Genomic DNA, 22,392 nt, shown 5'->3' with positions numbered 1-22,392 from the left:
AAAATATGTAAATGACTGATAATGAAATCTCGATTATCACTTTATCATGCGAGAGTATAAAATGTTCGGTGACACCCGAACTTAGCCCTTTCTTACTTGTTTTACATAAATTTTGTCATAACATTGTCAATAAATTATAAAAAATATAGGAACGATAGCCAGTTGTTTTATGAACTTAAAAAAAAATTAAAGAAATCGGTTGAGTAGTTCGACCGGAATCATGGCCACCAGTTTAAGAGTTTGAGTTTGAGAAAAAGGCGTTTAAAGTTTGAGGTGTGCACTCCGAGCGCTCCGAACGTCGAGCGTTATTATTATTTTTGGGCCTTTTTCAAAACTTTCGAATGGTAAAATGGGTTTCTACATTAATACTAACGGTTTAAAGGAACAGAAAATGCAAAAAAAAAAATTGTTTTTTGAAAACAGATTACCCTACTGACCCCTTAACTTAGCTTCTTTCGCTATTTTGAATCTGCTGCGTGGAAATATTTTGAAAATCTGTTAAAATCACAATCTGTTAAAAAATTCACACACTTCTTTGTACTGCAAAATTCACCACACCTTAAATGTGCCGAAATGCCAGCAAATCTGTGGCAATCAATCAAAATAATTTATTCACAATAAAGCTGGCTGAGTGAGCAAACAAAAGCAGCTTAGTTAAAAAAATTGTTTGTATACTAAAATAAGCACATAGAAGCTATAATAATTATATATGGCAGATACTTGGCCAATCTTCTTTAATGAATAATGCTAAGACCACCGATGTTATTTTATAATGCGCAAAATTATAGAATGGATCGGTCATAAAAGCCTTTACAAAATGAAGTTAAAATTTCATAAGAGCTGTTAACTGCCAGAAAAAAATCTGTAAAACTCTTCCGGCATCGACCAACCAAACCAATGGTTGGGGGCCACGCACTTAGCCAACTCGAACGCGTGTATATTTATATGAGCGTATAGTATTTAAATTATACTTATTTTTATGTGTCGGCACGTTTCGCTTTGCCAGAAATATTATGTACAAACACACTTAATGCGCCTAAAGAATTAGCAGACAGCAAATGTCAATAAGTGACATGAAAGCAAAATCCTTGAAGTAATCAAAACAAATCCAAGCGGACAAATACTCACAAAATACTTTTAAGTTGGCGGATTTTCAATTGAAGGCGGAAAAGATCAAAAAAGAAAGTAAAAATTAAATTTGAGTAATTCGTTTAAAAAAATATTTTTCATATTTTTCTTAAGTTAAAAAATTAAGAAAAAGCAATATAGTTTTATATGCAAATGTATGGATATATAAAGTAAAATATTTATAGATAATAAAACCATTGAAAAAATTAAAAAACAAATGAAACATTATTTAATATGATATTTGTTAATATATGTGTGCATATATTTGGAATCTTTATTAAAACATTTATATATAATAAATAAAAGATCGAACAGTCCCTACCCATAAATCATTCATGAATTCCTGGAAAACAGAAAAACTGCATTCAATGTAAAAATTCAATGCAAAATTTTAAATATATATAATTAATTAATATTCATATAATTCAGTGAGTCCACTTTACTTTTATTGTGCGAAAGCACCACACGCCAACTTTTGCATAATTTATGAGCTCAAATACTATATTTCATTTAACATGGGTATTCTGCTGCACACTGCGCTTGCGTGAATTGAAATCTTAATAGGGATTACTAAACTTTCACTTATTCGGATTGGTGAATACGCAATGTACATACCTTAAAAAAACGGTGTGAATAAATTTGAAAAATTCAAATACAAAATATTTTATTTCTGTAATAGCCTTGACAGACGGCAGCGTTAATCCGGATTAACTGCGCACTTAATCAGATCCAAATTTGTAGGTGACAGACGGCAGCTATGCAAGTTTGAAACTCTCATAAACAGCTCATTGTCCTTTTTATAATATTCACAATGAAAATTAATTGAAGATAAACATTACGGTTGTTAGCCGACCAATTTTACCAAATCATTTTTTATTACAAAAACATATCAACACATTATTTTTAAAACTGCATCATAACATAGAAGTTTTATTGATATTATATTGAGAATTTGATAAACAGCTGTCAGGGTTGCTTGTATTTCATTCACAATAGATGAAAATTGGCCATTTTTAACAATGTTGCCAACGAAAATCTCACAAACTCCCTGAAATTTTGAGAGTTATTTTTGGATTCAGCAACGGAGTTAGCTGTGGTAACTCCTGAATTAATCCCGAAAAATGCAATTAATCTGGTTTAACGCTGCCGTCTGTCAATGCTATAAGACAAAAATTAAGAGGATAAAAAAATATATAATTTTAAATTTCGTTACAATAAAATAATTCTAATTAAATTAAATAATTATAAAAACATTTCAAAAATTGAATTAAAAAACATGTGAATTTTAAATTTAATTTCCTTCGTAAAATATTAAAAAAGTTAACGTTAAAAAAATAATAAATGTACTTAGAAAAATGTTTAAGTTCTCGAGTTATTTTTTGAAAAGTTTTCTCCTTAGCAAATTTTATTGTGTTTACATTTTTGGCAATAAAAAAATACTAAAAATTCGCATAATAGCAAAAAAACTTAAAATTTTTGTTAAAAAAAAATTTCTTATATTATTTAAAAAATATTTTTTTTTTGTTAAAATAAAAACTTTAATTAGTTGTGACGAGATAAAAATTGTAAAAATTTCAAATATTCAAAATTTCATGGAGCAACGTTTTAAAAATGTTATTGTGACAACAGAACATTTCACTACAAACAAAACATGCCTATACTCTGAAACTTAAAAAATCGGGTGGGGTTGTGCCGGGGCACACGGCCGTTGGTTTTAACGTGAAACGTTTATGTTAGCGAATCGCTTTTAAAGTAAAAGATTGAAATGAAAACAAGATTGACGCTGTTTTTAGTATTTTAATAAAAAGAACAGGTAGGTACATAATAGAAACAGAAATTACTTATTATTACGATTAATATTCGACAACAATTTTATTTTTTATTGGAGGATAACAAAAACCGTTTGAGCGCGACAGCGTTGGGATTTTATTGGCATCTATCGATTTGCAACAGGTACTGCAAAAGCGAAATTCCGTCACATTTTCATCGGGTAATTTTGTTTGAAGGAAAGAAATGTTGCGATGTTTCACTTTCTTTAAGTCTCTTTCGAACCAAAGTCGATCACAAACGCTGAAAGATAAACCAAACGGATTGGCTTCAAATACCGTTTTGAAGCGTTTGTCCGCTGAACGACAATGATTTTGCATTGCTGCACTTCTACTGATATTGACTCAGTTCCGTGGCAGATCCAAAAGATATATCGATCGTCTGTTCATTCGTTACGTCCATAAGTATAGGTATTCTAGTGGTAGAGGTACTCGCGAGGTCGGCGGCAGCAGCTTTGGGGTACCTATGCGTGGCCCATAGCCCCCACTTTGTAACGATAGGCGTATTTTATATTTCTGGCTGGGTCTTGCACAAGCTGAGGCCGACATAGCAAAAGTTTATATATTTAATATCACTTTCTGGTTATTTTAAATATATATGCTGTCCAAATTACACTTATTTTTGTATAAATCAATCGGTTTAAATAAACTTGACAAACACACGAAAGAATCACCGCGCTATAAAGTCGGAGTCACGAGTTACACTGGATAGAAACAAGCGAGAGCGCGGGTTTCGCACAGTTAACGCAGTATGCCTCCCCCGCCGCCCCGCTCGACGACGACACGAACTCAATGTCATAACAGCGAGCTGACTATATAAGCGAAATATTCACACCACATTTTTGTTTCTAAGGCTAATACTTTTTTAATTATTAAGATACGATGATATAGACCTTTTCGTTACGGTCCACTTTACAAACCTGGTACCCGTATGTTTCGGCGCGATTTTAAAGACGTTTCACGTCAAAAAAATTAAAATTTCAATCTCTGATTCTAAAATAAAATTTCTCAATTTCATTGTGATAACATTCATAAAACAGTCAACATTTTATACGGAAACAAATAAATTGAAAAAAATTGAATTCAATTCGTAAAAAATGAATAATATGGAATTAATAAACTTTAAACGCAAAAATTTGTATTATAAAAAAATTATGTGTTTGTAAGTTCACAGCGGGAATCAGCCTTATATAGACATTGTGTTTATTTTTACCTAAAAATGTGGTACACCCTGTACTATATTTGCTTTGAAATTGAAAGTTTCTTATATGGAATATAATTAAAGGTAAAACCAGTAAAAGTGAATTCGATATCTTATCGCTTTGAAGCCAAAAAATGTGTTTATTTTGGCTTACTTTATGCAATACATACATATGTATGTGCAATCCATGCGTCAGACTTTTCTTAAAGTGATGCAGGTACATATACTTCTGGATATAAATGAAGTAGCATTCTTAATTTAGATGAAAGACATATCGAATATATCTACTTGCTTTGCAAAATAAGAATTCATATATCATATTTACTAAATATCATAAGATAAAATTAACCGCAAGAGACTGAGCATAAACAACGAGTTAGGGTACATTGAACTCGCAAAAAAACCGCGAAAGGAAGTAATCTGCATTTACAGACGATAAGAAAATATCTGCATAATTGTATAATGTTATATACTTTTACATATATGTATGTACTTACATTTACATATACATATACTTGTATATATTAGGTTGTCAAATACCTCCCTTCCGCTTTTTTGCTCTTTATTCAATGCTTTATAGAAAGTGTTACAGTGATCGCATTTAGTTCAAATATGTGTCGTTTCGTTCGATAATCTGTTTCCATCTAGACGGCAACTTCTTAATACCCCCCTCGTAGAAATTCCCTTCTTTTTTTCGAAGAACTCGGACAGTCACTTTTCACAACCCTCTTTTGAGTTCAACTTTACACCAACAAGGGCGTTCGCCATAAATAGGAACAGGTGGTTATCACTTGGCGCAAAGTCCGGGCTATATGGTGGATGCGATAAAATCTCCCATCCCAGCTCTCGTAGCTTCTGCCCAGTCATTAATGAAGTGTGTGATCTGGCGTTGTTCTGGTGGAACACTACATCCTTCCTTTTGGCCAAATCTGGACGCTTCTGGTCGATCGCCTTCTTCAAGCGGTCCAGTTGTTCGCAGTAGATGGTAGAATTAAGCGTCTGGCCATATTGGAGCAGCTCATAGTGGATGATTCCCTCCAATCGCACCAAACACACAGCAAAACCTTCTTGGCTTGGCCACTGTTTGGGACGGTTCACTGGCCTTCGACCACGACCGTTTTCGCTTGATATTGTCGTATGTGATCCATTTTTCGTCGCCAGTCACCATCCGCTTCAAAAATGGGTCGAGTTCGTTCCGTTTCAGCAGCATATCGCAGGCGTTGATTCGGTCCACCCAAACATCAAACTTTTTTGTGTATCCAGCCTTCTGAAGATGGTGTGAAATGGGTTGGTGACTAACTCCCATTTTCTGGGCGATGTCACGAGATGCCACATGCCGGTCTAACTCGATGTTTTCCATGATTTGATCGGTATTCGTCGTCACAGATCTTCCGCCGGCTGGGTTATCCATTGGCCCGTTTTCACCAGCTCTGAATCGTCGAAACCATTCCTCCTCAAAACACTATTAATCTCAAGGAACGTTTCTCTAACGGATTTGCCTTTAACGAAGGAAAACTTTAAAGGAACAACCTAATATTAACATTTGCCAAAAGAGTGTCTTCGAAGTCATAGAAAGTAATACAAATCGTTCTTTCGAAGAAATTCGTTGATGACTAATTATAGATTGATAAAAGGCTCTATACTTCTCTGTACTTGTATGCAAAAATTGTTAATGTTGAGTTAAGCAGAAAAACATTTATTGCAAAACTGAAAACGTCTCCCAGTGTACTAGCAAAAATAAATAATTACAAGAAAAATTATATTCTGCATTTATATATATATATATTATTAGTGTTCATTCTTAAGCTCATACTTTTTACTGTTTAAAATTCGAACTGATTTATCCAACAATTTCTCAAAACCAACAAAGTTTTGCTTAAGTTCGCGTAAAAGTTAAAAAATCAAAGAAAAAAGAAAAGAAGTAAAATACCTGATATCAGATAAGGCACAAAGAAGATAAGAAATTAATATACTTACCTAATATAAAGATTTTTAAACTTTCTGGGGACTTTATTTCGCCTACATCAGCCAATATGTGAGTTATCTTAATCGAAATTAGAAAGCATTTTTTTCTTAAAACGGTACATATTTGTGCTTAAAATGAATAAAATCTGGTGAAAATTCGCCCTAGCCCCCCCCATACATATAACTTAGAAGCCGTATGTACTGGAAGTTACTTCCCTGGCTTTAATCCTTGCAAGTAGCAAGAGTATGAAATGTTCGACTATACTCGAACTTTGCTCTTCCTTACTTATTAAATTTGTATAAAGTTCGTAAAATTTGGAAATACTTTTTTAAATGATTATTTTTTTAGCGTTTTTTCAACTAAAATTTTAATCGATTTAAAATGTATTTATATTCCAAGCAGAGAAAAGCTGAAAACCCTTAAACCTGTATGGGTGTGTGTCTTCGATAGAATATAAAAAAATACAGCTCAATTTCAATTCTTCGTTTTATTTTATGGTCTTTTATAAGAGTGAAACTTTACTAACGTTTCTACAATTTCACCATTTTCCGCTTTTTGATGTTTGAGCCAATGGCCCTCTGATTGGTTGTATATTTGACTAATATGCATATGTTCGATGCATTTATAAATTTATATGGTATATTCCCGTTTCATCACTGGAGCAAGGTAACAAAATTATTTTATTGTGATAATTCATCACTTATTAATATCCGCTGACACACTTCAATTACAATAACGGTTAACCACTTACACTATTTCATTCACGTCATAAAGTAATAATACACTGACGTAATTATTCATTGGGCATAAGATGGCATATATAAAGTAATAATAAGCGTAGATAAGCTGTGCATAATTCGGTTAAGCCAAGTTAATATGTTCGAATAAAAATAGAAATGCATGATTCACATGACAAACAAAAAAGAAACTGTAAATAAATATGCTGATGCAAAAATTAAGTAAATAAATGAAATAGACATTGAAGAAAAGCATTAACACAAGCATGAAAAGTGACAGAAAATAATATTGAAGAATTAGCTGAAAATAAATGTTTGCAACAAATCAAGAATTTAAGAAAAATATATAAAATATATACACATCCACTCATTTGTAATTATAAGTTGTTTGAGTTGTTGCCAACTTTTGCCAAATTTATTTGTCAATTAAAAATGTGTGTGTATTTAGGCTTATGTGTTTAACTTTTGGCAAACTGCAATTTCGCCACACACTCAGTCACATTTAATTAATTTATTTATTGTTTTATTGTTGGAAATTAGTTGATTTCATTTTCTTTGAATTTTGGTCTTCTGATGACAGGCGCTTTGAGAATTTATGCATTTGTTAAATAGTTTAAAATTAGTCGCTTACAAGTGTTAATATAGTTTTGAATATAATTTTTGTAATGATGATGAATGATGATTATGCTTCCTCTAAGCATACATACGTGGAACTATAGTTTTGCTAGCACTGAACTTTAAAACTATATTTAAATATATCTTTGTACTATTTTTGCTTACATATTAAAACTGCTAGAAAGCACCAGTTAAATTAACCACTAAAGTAACCGATAAGTAACTAATAAAATTATTAAAATTTATTTTAAATTGAACATTCATCACGTCAAATTCACTGACAGTAGAAGTCAAACTAATGAAAATGGTTTTCATTTAATTTCCATAGCAAATTAGCACTAATTTCTAAGACCCAATCTGGCAACATTTTGCAGAAAGTAAAATTTCTGCTTGTCTATCAATTTGACGTGACATTTCACATGTTATAGAAATTGGAAGTTCAAATTATTTATTCGACATATTGGAAACACATGTCATCGAAAGTGTACTGTAAACAATTCAATATTCTTCAATTTTACAAAAAAATATCGCATTCGTTTTGAAGTACATTTCCCAGTGATAAATTAATTCGTAATATATACATATATAAAATAAGATAAGATTTAAAGATATTTTGATATCTTCGAAACGTTTTTTCTCTGAATATTTTATGTAAAGACTTTAAAATCAGTTACCAGCTATAATTTAAATTTCAATTTGTACCGAACTTACGTATTTTTATGACTAATCTCTATTCATTTGTGTAATTAGTTAGTTGTGAAAAATATAATATATACTCCGTTATTGAAGACCATTTACTTTTCCATTGCCTAAACCCAAAGATCGCATGTAGTATACACATTTCTTAATATGTAACTCGTAAAAACATTTTCATAACATTTTCATGGAAAGTGTTTGAATTGCGCGCCAAAATTGAAAATGCCTCTCGATGATACGTCATGAGTATAATTAAAACTGTCAAAATGGCGAAAGCGCCAGCTAATGGGGCGTACAAAGCCCAAGTATATTTGTAAGTACACACATAAAAACATTAGGGTGCTGCTAAGACAATAAAATATACTATTATTTTTAACAGCGTCACCACCTCAACAGATATAACCTTGATGGAAGGCGACTCTGAAAATGTGTTCTCAACTCTGAAAATGTGTTCTCTTGAGTGTTTATATAGAAAATAAAATACTAAAATTTGTGTAGTCATAAAAATTATCTAACTACATTTAAGAGCCACCCTAATATTCGCAGATATATGCTCATTTACATATTGTTTGTAAGTAACAACAAATATAAATATAATTCATAGAAATAAATTAGCTTGTAAGGCGTGCTATTGCTGCTTTGAAGAAAATTGAAAAATATAGTCGGAGAGTATGGGTGTGAGGAGAAAGTGTTGATGGGGTAGTAATTAATTTTTCAAAGCACTTTTGAGATTTGAAATATATGCGTAATATATAAACTAGGTGACAACTAAGTTTCCATTGAGTAAAAATTTAATAAAATACATTAAAATAAAATAAAGTAAAATTAAATAAAATTAAATAAAATAATATAAAATAAAATAAATTTAAATTAAATAAAAAACTATAATAAATCTCAAAACAAAAAAGATTACTTACAAGAAAATGATTTTCCTCGGTTAGTTTACGTGGCAGCTTGTGCTAAAGTGATACTATCTTAACAGCTTCATCGGAGATTGAACCGATGTCTTGGGAAATAAAGCATGCCAAATTCGTGAAGATATTTCACCAAAAGAAAGAGCTTTCCATACAAGCACTTGATTCCGATCGGTCTGTTTGTATGGCAGTTATTGACGATTCTGACAAATAAGCAGCTTCTTAAAGTGAAAATGATCAATTCATCAAAATCTGAGGGACTAGTTCGTGTATGTACTTACTAAACAAACAGACAAACAGGCGGACATGTCTAAACTTTGCTCGCCCTTCTGATCATTTATGTATACACATATTTTATAGAGGCTACGATGTTTCCTTTTGGGTATAAAAAAATTTGAGATATAAAAAATTATAAAAAAATAAATTGAACTTAAAAAGAACAAAATAATAGAAAAAGAATGTAATAATAGAAAAAAATATATATACTTGACGCCTCGAAATTTAATAAAAAATTACTTCTCCACTAACTATGGGCAATCACACATTGCCGCTTAAACATATATACATACATACATGAAAATAACATTTTCGGCAGTCTCACGGTTGTCTGCGCAATACAAAAGCCCCTAAGGTCTTACAAATTCAATATCGCGGTTTACTTTTATTCATATATAAGTAATTATTTATTTATTTTAGTTAACGATAAATAAATTTTCAGCGAAGCTTTATGTGTGTTGTCCCAAAGGCCACTTAAGTTAGACATTTCTTGGTCAAGTGAATAATGATTTTTGAAGAAAGCGTAATTTATGAGCGAGCCGCGCTTGAAAACTATTTGCATGCGATTTTATTTGTTTTTCTATGGCTATTGAGTATACGTTCTATGGTTTTTGAGTTTTCAATTACTCAAAACTAACTGCCGGATAGTTGAGAATAGGAATTGTTAAAAAGTAAAAATCGAAAAAAATAGCTAAATGAAATTGGAACCTTAAGCGTTTTTCTTTTTGTGTACTTTTTTTCTAACGCAAGTACAATTATTTGTTTTATAGTTTTTATGTTATATGTTTTTATGTTGTTATGTTTTCTTTAAAAAAATCCTTCTTATCTTTTTCCGTATTAAATTACATTAAATCTTCACTCGCTAACGAGCAATTTCAATTAACAGCTTGATTGTGTCATAGTTATCTAATCGATCACGTTTTTTATATACACATTGTTTTTGTTTTTTTATTTGTTGTTTAACAAATTCCATCAATTGTAACTTTGTATATGCCACAAGCGTAGACGACTTATAATACGGCAAATATAAAAAACCGCATAGTTATATGTATAAGCAAGTATGTATATGTGTATGTGTGAGTGCAGCTAATTATTTGCATATGTATGTGTATATTATACAGAGAGAAGATAAGTGGATGTCTAGCACAGCTTTTACTACAATTGCGTATTGTTCACAAAGTGATAAAAGCTCGATTGAGATCAACGTCAACTGATTAATCAAGCGTGTCAACAATGGCGCATCAACAAAGGAGAATCCACAGAATAAAATTCTAGACTCGAAAAGTGGTTAGCGTAGTAAGACATACATATTTAGATAAATTACAGCGACAGTTATACAACTTTTTATAATTTTTTGAATTTAATGAGGAAGGTTTCGAATCTAGTATTGAGTTTAGGTTAGCTTAAGTCATGTTAACTTATGTTTGGTTAGGCTAGGCGCTGGCAACTAACAAACTAAACTAGACAGCCTATCGAATCTTGTATTATTTGTGAAACGTTTCTTGCAGATAAATGCAAAACTACTCGACCGTGAGCCGTACTTACTTTGGTTATAGCTTAGTTTCTTCATATTCAGAAGTTCGCATGACTTTTTGCTTGTCGCCACAAGGTGATACAAGAACAAATTAATCGTATTAAGGTAATGCATGTAAAAGCGAACTAACTTTGCAAACTTGGCTGCGAAAACTATTTAAAAGTCATTAGAAGCTACTAAAATTTATGAGAGTTCATGTAATGGCAATTCTACTTTTTCGTTTGAAGCGCTTTAATGTTCGTAAGAGCCGAAATATTAACAAGCCGTTAGCCAAATTTTTTTTGACTGAATTTGTCGACTTCCGCAATTTCTTTTCCATGCAATCATCCATGCAACCGTTTTGATCGCGTTCAACATCACTATTTGTTGATATGGTTCAATTCCAATCTAACAGTGAGAATATGTGTAAAGACTCCACACTAGAGAAGCTGACAGATGTAATTAGCTCAGAAATCCCGCGCAAATAGTAAGACCACCGCACAGACCACAGAAATAAGAAGAAACTTTTTGACAGATATTACCATCTTCAACTTCGAATTCATCGTAAAAAAAGGTGTCCAAGTTCTCGAGTATGAGTTTACATCCATACTCAGCGCTATCAGTATTGTCGGAAGCTATACCAAAGTGGGCAAATCATAGTAATCTGGTTTTTCTGATTTGGACAGCTATAATTAGTTACAATGTTTTTAGAAAGAAGATACCTACTTATGACAGCCTGAAATGGACTCAGTACTACCATACTTCAAAATTTTCTGTCAGTAAATAAAAATAAGCCTCCGTCCATTTATCAAGCTGCCCTTGTGTATTGGTAATTTAAGATGGCACTAAAAAAATTATGCAAAGTCATTGATTTCTATTTACTTTGCTAAGTCAACATGTTTGGCATTTAATTTATTTCGACACGTTTAAATATCCATTAAGTTACGCCGTTGATTTGTTGAAAGGCAATTTTTGCGTGGGTTCAAGTGCCACTGAACTATTGAGAGACTCAGCGAAATTGGATATTGTGAAGCGTGTTAAAGCAAATAGCGGTGTGGAATTTCAAACCAGAATTGTACAAAGAAAATACAAAATAATTGAAGAGAAATAAAAAAAATTGCTATTCAAAATTGTTATAAATATTTCTTGAATAAAAAGGATTGTGAATATTTAAAGTGTATTTAGCCAAATATTGAAATGTAATTATTATACTAGCTGTCATTGTTGTCATAAATTGTAGAAACTGGTATAATTAAATATGTGGAAAGGGAATAGATATAATATGACGTTTAATGAGTTATATTTTCAATTTTCTTTATTGATCATTATTATCTGAGTTTTTGACAAGTGACAAATATAATAGAAAACCGTCATTAAATGCGATTTGGTCTGATATTGTTGGGAAAATAAATAGATAGTTTTTTTTAGAAAGCGATTGCGATTAGCCAAAGCTTGTAAGTGTTCTATCGAACCAAGAACTGGTAAAAATAAACTGGTATAATTACATAGAGATGTCCAAGTGCAATTATACCACTTTAGTGTGTTAAACATAAACTCTCTTCTGTTGTTACTTTTACATGTAAATTTATTTCAAGAAGACTCTTTTGTAGTGAGTAACGAAGTGCCGAATCGAGCATGTTACTATTTGTAGCTAAAAACATAAAATATGTTCTAATTTCTGAAATACCAATGTATAAACATGTTTTCAAACCACTTGATTTATGTAATTAATAGCTTATACTTGTATAACGCTTGCTTATAATTGTCACCAGAGTTTCCTCTTTTGCTCATATTTATATTTAGCCACAAATCAGCATACGCTCTAGAAAATAATCGAAAATACATAATGCATACACAAACATTGCTGGAAATTACAAAGTCAAATAAAATAATAAATCAGCAAACAAGTCAGCGCTGATAATTGACTAGCCATAGCAAATAAAACGTATCTTTATATTATACATACATATGTATATAATATAAAGAAAATATGCATGAATAAATTTATGTATTATACATATAATGTATTCAAATTATGGTTTTGTGAATTTGATGTTAAGTTTCACCGAATAATTTTTAAAATCGTGAAACAATACTAAGTTTTAGTGAGAAGTTTGATAGAAATATTATTATTGTTCAACTATTTTTCAATGTATTTATAAAATATTGTATGTGATTTAATATAATTCAAAAACTTTGAGAAATATTTTCGTTATATTAACAAAAAAATTAACATACTAATGTATTTTTTATTTTTGAAAATTATTTTAGTTTTTTGTTTTATTGAAAAATGTTTATAAAAAATATTCTTCAAGGTATGAAGAAAATATTTAAATTTATTTAGTGCACAAAAATTTGGAAATGTGTATTCTGAATTATTCGAAAAATATTTTAATATTTATTTTTTTAATTTTGCAAAATTATTTCGATTTTGTTTTTTTATTGAAGAATTATGATACAAATTTTAAAATTTTACAAATGTTTTGTAATGTATAAGGAAAATATTCGCATTTATTTAACGTCATTAAAGCATAAACATTTTGCAAATATTTTTGATGTTTTAGAAAAATATCGTTTTTAAATTTTTTTCAAAAGTTTTCAACCTTTTTAAATTTTAGAAAATTATTGTTTTTAAATTTTTTCAAAAATTGTCAACTTTTTCAAAAGTTTTTAAATTTCAAAATTTAATTATATAAATTTAATTTTCGAAAAACATGTATTAAAAAAATTTCGGATTTCAAAATTTGTTTTTTTTGTTTTTTACTTTAAAGCTTATTTTGCTTAAATTTATCTTATTAAATATTTGCTCTGACTTAAATGAATAGATTTGATGATCTTAAAAAGCTCGATGCAATAATTCATAAAATAAAGCTTGTAATCTCATATTAGGCGCTGAAAATCCATTTATAGCGACTAGTGTTACTAATGAACGGCCTTTTTTGGCAGATCACTTGGCTAATTGGCGTTAAGGAAAACAATTAATCCGTATTCTTAAATAAAATAAATATTTGGCAACGAAAAGTATTTTTTATGGTATTTGCAAGAGACCGGTGAAGTGTGCAGCTAAAATCATAAGCGATCTGAATAAAATAACTCTGAGTTGAAAAATAAAAAAAATAAAAACCATTAACATTGATTGCACCGTAGCGGTAATATCATTCAAAAATATAAAAGATTCCTTACAAGAACTTGATTTTGATCGATCAGTTTGTAAGGATTGTTCAGTTTGTATGACAGCTATATGCTAAAGTGATTGGATAACGACGGTCCCGACAAATGTGCAAACATGGCTACTTCAGCTTAACTCATCATACTGATCAGTTATATTGTATATGTACATATATACATATGTACTATATAGAGTCTTTGACGTTTCCTTTTGGGTTTTACAAACTACATGGCAAAGAAATAGAACTTGATAGGGGTCAAAGAAAATTGGAACCTACTTCACTTTATTAAATTCGTTTTTTTATCTATTTTTTGATATTTCTGGAATGAATAAAAATAAGAAAAAACGTTAACTTCGGTTGCACCGAAGCTAAATACCCTTCACAGGTGCATTTCTCTTAGTAACTATGTGTTCAGTTTGTATGGAGGCTATATGCTATAGTAATTCGTTCTGAAAATTTTTTTTGGAGATTATATTGTTACCTTAAGCAGCAATCCATACCAAATTTCGTAAAGATACCACGTAAAATGCAAAAGTTTTCCATATCAGCGCTAGATTCCGATTGTTCAGTTTGTATGACAGCTATATGCTAAAGTTAACCGATCAGAACAATTTCTTCAGAGATTACATTGTTGCATAAGAAAATAATCTATACCAAATTTCGTGAAGATACATTGCGAAATGTGAAAGTTTTCCATACAATAACTTGATTTCGATCGTTTAGCTTGTTTGCTTCTTGAAGAGAAAATGACGTTTACAAAATTTCAAAACGATAACTTAAAAACTGCGGGACTAGTTCGTCTATATACAGACAGACGGACGGGCAGACAGACAGACGGACATGGCTAAATCGACTCTGCTCAACGTACTGATCATTTGTATATATACATACTTTATTTGTCTCCGACGCTTCCTTCTGGGTTTACAAACTTCGTGACAAACTTAATATACCCTGTTCAGGGTATAAAAGTCTCAATTTACATGGAACCATACCATCGACTTTGTTTTGGAAATATGGTCTCTGTTACATTAAAGTAAAGACTGTTTAAAATGAATTCTGCTAACTATTTATGAGTGTTGTCACCATAGCGAATGACTGGAGATGGATAAACTAAATTTGGGTCGAAAATTCTTCCGATCAAAGATAGATGGATATGTATTACTATTAATAGCTCATGCAGCCCACTACTCGCGTAAATTGTGTAATTAAGGGAAACTTTTCTTTTATCTACTGATCGATTCAACTATGTTATTTGTTTGTCCAACTTTCCGCGGCTTTACGATACCTCTGCCTAAGTTTGGCTTAGTCTTCGAGCTTTAATTGAAGATTTTTGGTAAAACTTCTGTAATATATTGTTTTTGGCTTGATCTAAATGAGTCCAGTTAATAATTTGTTGTCTTGCTTTTGCAAGTTTTGAGGCAACTGGGGTCTTGAGCCTAACCTATATGGTTTAAATTTTCATCGGGAATTAGATTTAAAAAGTATTACTGCAGATATTTTGAACCATTGCTCTTAAAACTGCTGTCGTTACCACATTTATAAGATATTGTTATTTGGAGAGCATCAAATTGCATTATTTGACTTTACTTTTTAGAACAGTTTAATTTCGAAAACACTAACTTGTTTGTTTTTATTATATTCTGCTTAACTTAGTGAAGTTATAAGGTCTCTAAGTTGTGTTTCACCAGTGATTGTTTCGCTTTTGATTTTTTGATTTTTTTTAAGGCCAATTTTTCATATAATTAAAATAAAATACGGTTTCCGGCAAATATACTTTAGAGATAAATTTTTATATTTAACTTTTTTACACCCTGAACGATCAGAATCAAGTGCTTGTATGGGAGTTATTTGACGAGATATTTTCACGATATTTGGCATGGATCATTGTCCAAGTTAACGCTACAATTTTCGAAAAATTGTTTCACATCGGATTTCTATAGCTTATGTATAGCTCTCATTCATGCTGACCGATCAAAATCAAGTGCTTTTATATATTGTGAGGGGTGTTATGTTAACATTTTTCTCGTTTAAGACACAAATCGGTCAAGCAAAATATTTTTTCATTCGCCCTCTAGACATAATCACGTTTTAATAACAGGGTGTGCATATTCGTGTTTTGGAATTGTAACGTTACTAATAAATTGTATGAACACCCAAATACTCATTAAATATGCAGCTTGCAGGCATTTTTGCAAGCTTTACGAGGTCTCAGTGGCGTTAGCAGAAATATTCGCGATTGCTATTAAAGTCACTTTCAATCGAAAATATAAATAAAGTCAACGAAAAATGTGTACAACACACCTACAAACATGCTTTGAACTCGTATACATATGTACGTATACATGTGTGTAAATGTGTGTATGTTTATTATCAATAGCCGCTTTAAAATGCGCTTACCTGCATATTTGCGTTTGTACTTGAGGAATGTCAATAGACGTTCAAAAATAACCGACACGCTACGCTTGCTTAACGACAAAACACAGCAACAAACACAAAAACAAAACAACGCAAAATGAAGTGGCATGCAATAAAACAAAAAGATAATAATAAACAGACAGGCTTTTTGTTGTAGTGTTGAAGTTGTTGTACTCAAAAAATGCTTTGGAAGAGATGACGTCACCGTAATTGTATAGCTGGACGGTTGGCTGGCCGCTCAGCGCTTGGCATGCAAAGCTGTCGCGTTGTGGAATAGCAAAAACAAAAACAAACCATAAAACAGACTTTTAAGTAATAAACTAATATAAGCAAGAAACTGAGTAAATATCAGCAATTTAAAGTGGGAATATTTTGTTAAGAGGGATGACTTAACGAATCCATAGAGACAGATTGATTATATTAGACACATACATATCAATATATGTATGGGAGTATAAATAAGTACGCACACATCAATGTACTTTGTATAGGGTGGCGCAGTTGAACTTCAGTCAATTAAATTTTTGGAAGCTTTATAAAGAGATAACAGCTTGATAACCTATTGGTTATAGTTATAATATAGCCAAATATTAATATACAGGTTGGTTCAATGAGTACTTCGTTTTTTGTTAAGAAATCGGGGTGACTAAAGCCCGGTGCATTTCCAACTCTGTTGGTCTAAATTTATGGAAAATGCCTTCTTCTTTTAAGAGAAATGATCTTAAACCCACTATCGTATCTCATAAACAAGCTTAAATTTAATAAATATTAAATGATTTTTAACTTAACTCTAGCTACCTTTAGAGCAATTCTCATAGATTTTTAAGTATCTGCTTCTTATGCCCATAAAGTCGTATCTGATTCCAGGCTTCAACTTTTCATCATCGAGACCAATAATTAGAGACTGACATTTCTAAATTTTTGTCTCATCACTTTTTTAAGAACAGAAAAGTACATTAGTGCGTGACGATATGAAGAGGTAGGCATGGTTAATTTATCGTAATTTATCTCCGATATACTTACATTCAGAAAACATACCGACCAGAGCATTTCAGATCATTGTCGAACTTCTAAGAGGTGAATAAAAAAAATAGTGTTGAATAAAATGTTAAATGGTTACCCTGTACAAGCACATATGCATATATGAGTGCATACAATTTTGTTACTTAATTAATATATTAGCTTAACTTGATGTCATAAATATTATTACCTTTTTCCCGATAAAATAATTTTTGGGAAATTAATGTATTTGGAATTATCCATATCAATGTACATACTTATATATCCGTATAAGCAAAGGTGTTTTTGGGCATAGGTGTTTTGGGTGTATTTAGGCATCTAAAGTTTAGTTTTACATATCGGTAGACCTTATGAAATTTCATGTTGTCATGATTCATGACTAGACCTATCTGAAAAGCCAGATCAGACCAACCATCTAACTGAACTATTTCATCAGAAACCATATCCAGACGCTATCTTTTAAATTACATGGTAACTTTGAAAACTAATATCATTCTTCGTAAAACTATAATGATTTCAATAAACAATGTTAGATATATTAGATTTTTGAGTAAGTTATGAAAACAGAAGTGTTCTGAAAATGTGAAATGTGTTCTTTTGACTAGGCGAGTTCAGAAAAGCATTCAAAATGGGTCACAAAAGAAACGATTTGGAAATGTCTTGCATTTATTTCAATATATAATGGTTTATAACCAATTTTTTCATTGAAATAATGGTCTTTTAATTGTCTTGATATAACCAAGTTTGACGATTTTAACTTACTGTTGAGGCGACTGATATGCATTTATATCTGCACTTTTCATCAAAAAGATAAACGATAAATAAGATTATGCTTTCTGACCAATATGCATACTTTGTCTGAAATATGGAGTTATGGCTGATGAGCTTCCAGCTTCGTTCTACATGAAGACGGACAGATGCTCACTGTGCCTTAGTTTTTCATTTCAGTCCAATCAAATCAACACGAATTCGAAGATTTTCGTGCTTTCATTTTAAGTTTTTTCACTAAGAAATGAAATGTCATTTCCAGCTGGTAGCAATCCTTTATAATCTTTATTCAATCCCATAAGAGATCTGCAATTAGTTTAAGTATGCTACTAGTAGCTAAGTAGTAGTAAAAAGTAGATTCCGGTTATCTTAATTACTTAGAAGCGGTAGTCTTAAAATAAATGATTGTGAAAAAGTCGTATATACAATGTTTTCCTTAAAAAAGCTGGGGTATAAAAGTCTCGATTCTGTCTGCATTTCATCACTCCTTGCAAATTTTTTATTGCTATACAATATGTAATATAATATTGCGAGACATACAAATATATATGCATGTGTTAGTACATAAATATATAATTTTGCATTTTATCTGTGCCATCAATTAATTATAGCTAAATTTTGTATTGTTTCGTATATGTATCTTCAACTACATATGTATATGCATTTGTGACAAAGCTTAATTGAAACTTTGTAGTGAAAAAATTGCAATTTGAGTTGATGAAGAAAAATTTTTATACGTGTTATATGTAATAAAACATCTAAATAGGTATATATGTACATATATGTATATTGAATATGTATGCATGCTATAATATTCTCGCTGTCTTTACTAACGCGAAACTAGCAGCTTGAAATTTGTGTGGGAGGTTGCTTAATATTTGGGGAGCGCCAACTTTAATTGAGAATAATTACATACAGATAATAACTGTATTTTTTGATAATTACAGTACAGCTGCTGCACATAAACGCTTATCTCGTTATATTAGCACAATTTGTTTTTCTAGATAACCCACAGGTAATATATCTACATACGAAAAAATTACGTGTCACGTTTTGTCCGAAGTAAACTCCCAAACTACTGGAACGATTTTAATAAAATTGATCACACTTTTTCTACTTTGATCCTACTTAAAAGATAAGATAGCTTATATCTAAATTATGTTAAAAGTAAAAAACTTTTTAATGTACATACATATATTTTTCTAATGATAAGCATGTGTTCGAAATTCAAAAAGAAAAGTAGAAAAATTATTATAATTTTGAAAAAAATGTATATTGGATTTTTTTTCATTGACAAATATTCATATTAACCATTTTGAAAATGAAACTGAAAACGAAAGTGTAATTTAATGGACTCGGATTTAATGGATTCTCCGGACTCAGTACTTCAAGCTACTTTTTGGCGGTAATGCGGGCGACTCGACATCGTATATTATTGAGGGAAGCAAAACAAAAAAAAAAACTATTTAGAACGAACTCTCTTATAACGGAGTTAAGAGTCAACACCGCCGATAGTGTATAGTCTTTTTTGAATTACGAAACCAAATAAATAATAATAAATAAATCTTATTACAATTGGTAAACAAAAAACATAAAAACTAGAATAAAAAATTAAAAAAAAAAGTCACATAAAAAATCAAATTAAATTAAATTAAATTACATAAAGTAAAATAGAAAATAACAAATAAATAACATATAAATTAAAACAGGTGAAAATAAAAGAAATAAATTTAAATTTAACTGGAAATAAAAAACAAATAAATATAAAAAATAGTACTAAAATGAAATAAAAAAAATTAAATTAAATGAAATTAAACGAGTTCAGTTTGAATGAAATACTTCCTAAATAATTTCTAATTAATTTACTAAACACTCATTTTCATACACGTTCTATCATCTAAAGTGTTTAAATGGAAACAACACTTTGGCAACTCAAAATCACATGGTTCCATAGTGTAGCGGTTATCACGTCTGCTTTACACGCAGAAGGTCTCCAGTTCGATCCTGGATGGAACCAGTTGAGTAAAGTTTTTTACTGAAATTTCAAACGTTATTAAATTTAGAAATTCATTTAAAAAGTTTTAATTTATTAATCAACAAATTATTAAATTAATACAATTAATTTACTGCTAGAAATATTTTATAACAAATAATATTATATTACATTGTTCTAGAAATTATAAGCTTGTCTCTTATAATCGATGGGCTTAGACTCTCCAACTGGGCTAAGTGCTAGGGTTTAATATTCAGCGGAAACTCCAATAATTTCATAAAGTTGCTGTGAGATTGTTTTTTGGTTTTAGAAAAGCTCAAATTTGCTGTTTTTTCCGAAGATTATTTATAAGATTTATAGATTGAGTATATAGTCCTTAGGTACACGTAATCTTTGGACCAAATTTTTCTCTGCAAATCTCTTTGATTGGACAGTTCCAGAGTGGGTAAAAGTCAGGCAGTTATGGTTATCATTTGCGGTTACTTTATATATAATATTATTTTATAGGCTTATAGTATTATCTTTTCTTTCCATAACTTTGTATTACATAATTTATAATGCACCTATGTACTTATGTATATTGGAATGCATTAATCCCTCCCTTTACTTTATTGTTGATAAAGTATACTTCAGGGGAATATGTACTACATATTTAACTGTCTGCCTCGTTGCGTTCATCTGTTGCATTGCATTCAAAGTCCCTTGCCATTATCTACTGCATTGCCTGCAAATATTGCTTATAATTTTAATAAAGTCATTCATTTTGCGACTGGCAGGCAGCATCAAATATTTGCTTTTCGATTTAAATACCATAAACGACTGCCCATAACAAGCCGGCAAACAAGCAAACGCCTATATTTATTCACGGAGTGTGTGTACACAGAGTTAACTCTCAATTCAAATGGAAGCAAACAAAAGTAACCACCCAGCTGGTAATTATCAACGTACCGTCGACAGCTAAACGTCAGAGGCTTAGGCTGTAAACATAGAGGATGTAAGGGCAGAGTACAAACTCAAAGAGAACGTGAAAGTAGAAAAGCGACTTTGTAATACATATGATAAACTGAATTCAATATGGGGAAAGTATTGAGCGAAAAAATTGTTCAGAGAAGTTGGAGAAATGTAATCAATTCGACACTTAGTTCATGTTAAGGGATCTTGTGGGAGTGCGCTCATAACAAGGAATATATTTAAATATATACATATATTCACATAGCCAGTGCCTTTGTAACCACAAAAGTCTTCTAAGGTTTCGTCAAAAAAGATTCCTCACGGTCTTCTATGAGAAAAGAATCACAACTATTGGCCAAGGGTTTCTTGACGGGGTTTTGGAGGTTGCACAGATAAAACTTTTGTACGAAAGAACTTCATTAAAAGTACGGGATGGTTCAGAGAGGAACCAATAGAATAAGGCAATGGGTCTCCTAAAGGCCTAGGTGTGTCGTGAGACGGTCACTCTACATACCTACCTGCCTACCTACATATTGAATATATCCCGTGCAATAAATTTCTAAATATTAGAATTCGAATCGTGTTGCCTTTATTTTACATTTAGGTTTACAATACCATTTCTATAGCCTAGAGACGCTCAGGAAACTTTTTATCCTAAAGATATTAAACAAATATGTAGCTTGTTATAAAATTCAAGAGGAGAGGTTAGATCATAAAATCTCAAATCGCAAAAATTACTCATCACCAAGATCAACAATTTGTTGAAAAGCTTGGAACAATTTGTCTGCATTATCATGTCATAATTTAGAGGTAACAACATGTATTAGACTTTGGAGATATTAAAGCTCAATCGGTGTCGATATCTTCAGCATGTTGCTTTTTCTCTCTCTCTCTCTCGCTCTCTGTCATAGGGAGATCAAAATCTCATGGCATATGCTTTATGAAAGCTTTAATAGTTTCATAGTTTCGTTCTATGTTGGTGGTATTCCAAATTTTGTTGAAAATTTATTATTGGAGTTTTCCATATTTGAAATTTGTTTATTCCGGTTGATACTACACTTTCTTAAAAAGGTGGACAGTTACATATGTAAGTGATTCAATTTCACTTGACCAAATTATTAAGATACGAACATAGTCGTAGCGTTAAGCAAATCTGTTTGGGAATTAAAAAAAATATGTGATGACATATTTTCTCTGGAATTT

General features: G+C 30.9%; 1 protein-coding gene and 1 non-coding gene across 3 annotated transcripts in view; both read left to right on the top strand.

Moving 5' to 3' along the window:
• Nucleotides 1–22,392, top strand: part of LOC120772508 (pleckstrin homology domain-containing family G member 4B) — a 44,053-nt gene that overhangs the window by 8,227 nt on the left and 13,434 nt on the right. The gene's annotated exons all lie outside the window — the stretch shown is intronic.
• Trnav-uac lies at nt 20,190–20,262 on the top strand. Its single transcript has one exon. It is a non-coding gene; the product is annotated as a tRNA-Val (tRNA).

The sequence above is a fragment of the Bactrocera tryoni genome, chromosome 3 (genome assembly GCF_016617805.1).
Source record: "Bactrocera tryoni isolate S06 chromosome 3, CSIRO_BtryS06_freeze2, whole genome shotgun sequence".
NCBI lineage: Eukaryota > Metazoa > Arthropoda > Insecta > Diptera > Tephritidae > Bactrocera > Bactrocera tryoni.
Note: the sequence above shows the minus strand (reverse complement) of the source record. Positions and strands in the feature narration are given on the sequence as shown.